The sequence below is a fragment of the Choloepus didactylus genome, chromosome 20, assembly GCF_015220235.1.
Source record: "Choloepus didactylus isolate mChoDid1 chromosome 20, mChoDid1.pri, whole genome shotgun sequence".
Lineage (NCBI taxonomy): Eukaryota > Metazoa > Chordata > Mammalia > Pilosa > Megalonychidae > Choloepus > Choloepus didactylus.
The window spans coordinates 58,666,933-58,672,884 of NC_051326.1; the positions used below are offsets into that span (position 1 = coordinate 58,666,933).

The 5,952-nt window shown below is 46.5% G+C and overlaps 1 pseudogene; it reads right to left on the reverse strand.

Moving 5' to 3' along the window:
- Window positions 1–562: 562 nt before the first annotated feature.
- On the reverse strand, window positions 563–1,056 carry LOC119516497 (annotated as a pseudogene).
- Window positions 1,057–5,952: the final 4,896 nt, after the last annotated feature.

The window sequence follows — 5,952 nt, forward strand, 5'->3', positions numbered from 1 at the left end:
TATATCATTTGTTATCCACATCCATTTCATTGACATCAATCCACATCCATTTCATTGACATCAGGCAGACTCCTTTTAAGAAGTAGACATAGAGGCTCAGCAAGGTTAACTGACTTGCCCAATGTCACACAGTGATAGAGTCAGGAAAATAATTTTGGTAGTTTGACCCCTGGTTCATCACCGTCATGTGATTCCTCAGCTGCTAGCAGGTTTTCATGGATACGGCATCAAAATCTACCCAGTGTCCACATTAAATCCTGAGCCTTGTTTCCAAAAGCGTATGGACAGGGGCAGATCCAAGCTTGTGGGCCCTGAAGCTTGTATAATTTGGGGAATCCTTCATAAGAAAAAGAGAACAAGGTATGAATACAAAACGAGGTATGAAAATAAGCATTTGTTTAGAATTACAAATTCTAAAAAGATGACAAATGCCACAAACAATACAAAATCCAGAAAAATAATGTAATATTTCTATTAATTAATTGCCTAAACACATTTCCATAATGCTTTTTCCCTACCCATTTTTTTTTTTATTACAATCCACAAGTCTTTTATTTCTTGTTTATACCTTTAATGTCATGAAGTCATAGGGGATAGGCTACAGTGGCTCGGGCTCCTTTCCACTGATTCTCACAAAGTGTGCTTCTCTGGGTGGAGCAGGCTGGGGCTTCAACTGAACCCAGGTAACTGTCTCTTTGGCTTCCTTTTTTTTCTGATCATTTTCCTTCACACGCTTCAAGAAGCTATCCCGGCTCTTAGAGTGCTTAATATGCTCAATACGTACATTAATTCTCTTGGCAAGAATCTTGCCCTTCACTTGTTTGTTTACAGTGGACCGACAGCATGCTGCGTAACACTGTAGACTCTTCCAGTTTTGCCATGGAAGCATCTGTGAGGCATTCCTTGCTGAGCAGTGTCCATTCCCTTGATGTCTGCAATATCACCTTTCTTGTAGATTTGCATATACGTGGCCAAAGGAACAACTCCATGTTTTCTAAAATGCCTAGAAAACATACAGCGGGTGCCTCTCCTCTTTCCCTTTGTCTTTGTCATTTTGGTGAATTACTGCAAGATGGTAGTTCTGACCAAAAGGTTCCCCACCCATGTTTAGGCTGTGTACTCTTTGACTGCCTTTTCATTGACAAAGATTTTATAATATTTTCTCTAGAGAGATATAAGATAATTTAGCCTTTCCTCCCTAGTGGTTCATCAAAATGTATCTTTTATCATCAATAATTGGTTTGCGTAAAGCGTGAGACTTGAGTCATACTCACAATTTATAGTACTGCTACAAACTTGTACCCTGTAAAGGCAGAAATCTGGATAAGTTTTATCCTGTAAGATTCCCATCAAAAGAGAAAAAAAATTATGGTGTGTTTATAATTATAAATGCTGCTTTATCAAGGCTATTCTTGATGGGAAAGTATTTCTGTTTGACTAAGTGTTGATAAAAACACAATCCTCCAATTAGGCAGTTGTACATGTTAGATTATAGGAGATATTTTTTTCTGGTTATATACATATCCAATTTTTCTGGATATATATATATGTATACACACACATATACAATTTTGTTTTTCTTCCACCACCAACTTATTCCTGGTGCCCCATATACTTATTTATATCATCAAATGACCTCTCGTCTTGCACTCTCATGTCACAAAGCTGAAGGAGCTGGCACAATGGGTCGTTATTTTTACCCTCATGGTCAGCAGTAACTAAACTCTATAAGAAGACACTTAACCACCCAAAGGTGAACCGCATAAAGGTATCCCACTTGTCAATCAGGGTTCTCCAGAGAAAGAGAACCAATGGGATATGTGTGTATATAAAGAGATTTATTTTTAAGAAATTGGCTCATGCAATTGTGGGGACTAGCAAGTCTGAAATTTGCAGGGCAGGCCGGCTGGCTGAAAATTCAGGCAACAGTTGATGTTACAGTCACGAGCCCAAAATCCACAGTGGAGGCTGGCAGGCTGGAAACTCGGAGAGCAGTTAATGTCATAGGCTTGCGACAGAATTTCTTCTTCTCCAGAAAACCTCAGTTTCTGCTCTTAAGGCTTTCCACTGATTGGAAGGAGCCCACCCCCATTACTGAGGTTAATCTCCTTCAAGCAAAGTCAACTGATCATCAATGCCGATCACACTTATGGAATATCTTCACGGAAACACCTAGACTGTGTTTGACCAAATAACTGGACACCGTAGCCTAGCCACATTGACACATTAAATTAACCATCACAACTCACCAAACCCAGATGAGGAGTATCCCCCATGCAAAGTCCTCTCAGCTGGATCCCTCGTGGCCGTTCCAGTGCCACCCAGTTCTAGGGCCAGTGTGAGGCGAGGCAGGTCAGAGTGGAAAGGCACAGCGGCCTGAACCCATTGAGGTCGAGATATTTCACTTTTGCAAATCTTACAAAAACACACGAGCATGTGAACATTTGCTTGACCCCTTCCAGGATCATGGAAGTCCCCTATGCAGTGAGGGACCCTGCAGCTGAAGCTTTATTTGCTTCCCAGAAAGTACACCTTTGGGTACAAATAGAAGGGACACTGGGACTGGAGAATGATGGAGAATGAATGCTTTGACAACCTAGGGCAGACAGCAGTCAAGGCTACAAATCTGTCCTCCAGCTCTGCAGGACCTGCAAGACGACTGCTTTTTCCCTGCAGTGGAGGTTGGCTCCCGCCACCGGCCTGGCACTGCATCGCCGACAGGAACAAGTTGGACCCTGCACCCCCAGCCTTGTCGTTTTGACAGTCCCGCACAAGGCACTCGGCCTCAGAGCTGCAGACGGGGGTCAGCACCACCCCTTTCATTTGGATGTTGCCATGATGAATCACTGCCCTCAGATGACACGTTCTGCTTTGAAAAGAAGATGAATGGAAACACACATGTTCAGAGAGCAACTCCTTGTCTTAAAAAATGTCCTGACTGAAAACCAGTTGAGGCCACCAGCTGGAGCATCGGGTCTCCGCTCAGCTGTGCAGCCTCTGCCCTTTGCAGACCGAGCTGGTCTGGATTTCACCTGAAGTGTGTTTGGATTGATCTCTGCTGACATCTCAGGCTGGGTCTCCCGTGAATCCAACAGGTCTGTCCTGAGCAAGCAGCCTCCATTTATTTATATAACAATTCAGTGGAAAATCTTGGAGGAAGGCAGGCATGCTCGCTCTCTCTCTCTCTCTCTCTCTCTCTCTCTCTCTCTCTCTCTCTCTCTCTCTTTCACACACACACACCCCTGAAGACACAGAATGTGTTTTTCTTGAATGCCTCACCGTGTGCTTATTTTGGCGTGTGTGTGCACATTATGGTAGAAAGAGCACTGGACTTGACATCTGATTTCCAATTTTGTCTCCACCATGACATTTAATGTCTCGACGAGACATTAAACTCTCTGAGCCTCAGTTTCTGCATTTGTCAAGTGGATGATGAGTTCATGTACATAAGGACTTCCACACAGACCAAGTGGGAAGTAAGTAACTGGCATGTCTGTCCCACCTTTGAGAACTTGATCAGCTGTGAATCTTTTGGTTTGGGAATATGTTTCGGGAAATGTTGGTCTAAATATATACTTCCTTCATCTGCTCATGAACACATTCAATAACATTTATCCATCACCTACTCTGATGGGACATGACCTGGTGTTGAGGAACCATTTAAGGCCTTGTCTTATATTTGGGGAGCTCCAGGTCTAGTTGGGGTGGGGGTGGGGGGGGATGTGTGAAGGGCTGCAGTCCAGCCTCTGGTGTGATATTCCTGAAAAGCCAGTCTGACCCCAGCGCCCCCTCCTTATGCTTGCTGTGGCTTCCCAGCACCCCACAGTCCTGCCCTCGTGGACCTCCAGCCCTTGGTGCTCTGGCTCCAGCAGGCCTGCAGACCCACAGTCTCCCCACAGCTCCATCCTTGCCCTTCACCCCAGCAGGGTCATCTCTCTAAAGCACAGCCTTCTGGGTCTTTGCACACCATGGCCTTGGAATGCCCACCAGCTCCCTGACCACTCAGCTCCGGGGTCCCCACACTCCCCATGGGTTGCTTTCCCTTAGACCCACTCCCACCTACTATTTTGGTTTGCTAAAGCTGCTGGAATGCAATATACCAGCAATGGGTTGGCTTTAACAATGGGGATTATTAGGTTACAATTTACAGTTCTTAGGCTGTGAAAATGTCCAACTCAAGGCATCAGTAGGACGATACCTGGACCCTGAAGACAGGTTGCTGGCATCTGGGTTTCCTCTGTCACATGGGAAGGCATTTGGCCAGTGTCTGCTGGTTCTCTCCCAGGTTTCATTGCTTTCACCTCTGGCTGCTCCATCTCTCAGCTTCTCTGGATGCTTCTCCGATTTTCATTTCTCTGCTTCTGTATGTGTTTTGTCTTCTCATAAAAGTCTCCAGCAAGAGGATCAAAACCCACCCTGAATGAGATGGGTCACATCTCAACTGAAACAAGCTAATCAAAAGGTCCCACCCATAATAGGTCTGCACCTGCAGGGATGGATTAAAGGAACATGAACTTTCCTGGGGCACATCACAGCTTCAAACCACCACACTTGCGATGCCCTCACGAGGTACCCCCATCTGTGTTTGTGGCTGACACTTCTCTTGCCAGTGGGCCCCTCTAGCAAAGGGGCTCTATTTGTGCACCTCTGATTCTCTGGAGCAAAGGTTCAGGGTCTGGCCCAGCTGCTCAATAAACTTAGTTGAAAGGAGTATCTGATTTTGCAAAACAGGCTTCTTGTTTGAAGTGCCCCTTATTAGTCGTCGCTCTGGCAAGAGCAAACTTGCCCCAGAAACCCATGACCCTACCATCTGGCTGGGAGGCAGGTCTCCTTCTGCCAGCGAGAGGTGGCCCCTGGAGGCCAGGACGACAGTGCAGGACCACGCAGCCAAGGGGACGGGGCTGCTCGGGCTCCCCATGCCACGTGCCTGCTGAACCAGAGTAAACCCGCTTTGCTTCCTCTGCCAGCCTCCTCTCGGTCCTGCCTCTTCTATTTCCAGTTCTGTTTTATTCATCTTGCCACATGGGTCCTTTATTGTAAGTCATCTCAAATCATTTTGGAAACAGGAGGGGGGTTTGCTTTTTAAAGGGTAAGATGTTCCCAGATGGCCGAAGGAAGAGGCCGTGGCAAAGTCCAGTGTTGTCTGGATCTTTCTAATGCTCGGGTGTGCTCTTGTCTCTCTACTGCCTAAAAACCTTTAATAAATCACCACAGCATCACTGACAATGGCAGTATGAAAGTGACCCATCCCTGGGCACCTCTTCTGTGCCAGGCATAATACTAATATTATCTCTAATCCTCACCACTCCCCCCTGCCTTGAGTGAGAAATAGCCCCCCCCCCCCCACACACACACACTTTAAATTTCAGGAAACCAGGGACTCGGGGATTGAACCACTTGCCCTAGTTTGCACAGCGTAGGGGCTGTGAGCATGTGCTTCTCAGATCTCCAACTGCAGAGAGCACAACTGACCTGCAGCTCCAGCCCCTGAACTTGGAAACCCTCACCATACACTCCACTCCCCACAGGCTGCTCCCAACCAATGACTGCACATGGCAGAGATGCCAAGGAAACCTGGGAGACCAGGTGTTTTCGTTCACAAAAGCTGCCAAAATGCAATCAATATACTAGAAATGGGCTGGCTCTTAACAATGGGGATTTATTAGCTTATAGGCTTACGGTTCTGAGGCTCTGAACATGTCCAAATCCAGGCATCATCACGGCAATGCTTTCCTCCTAGGACAGGCTGCAGGTGATCCTGGACTCCTCTGTCACATGGCCAGGTGCATGGCGGCACCTGCTGGCCTCTCCCCTCTCTCCTGAGTTTCATTGCTTCTCGTTTCAGTGGCTGCCTCTCTGTTTCTGTGGCTGCCTCTCTCAGCTTCTGTGTGTCCTTCTCTCTCAGCTTCTGTTCTTTCTATTTCATGCTCTTACAAAAGACTCCAGTGAGAG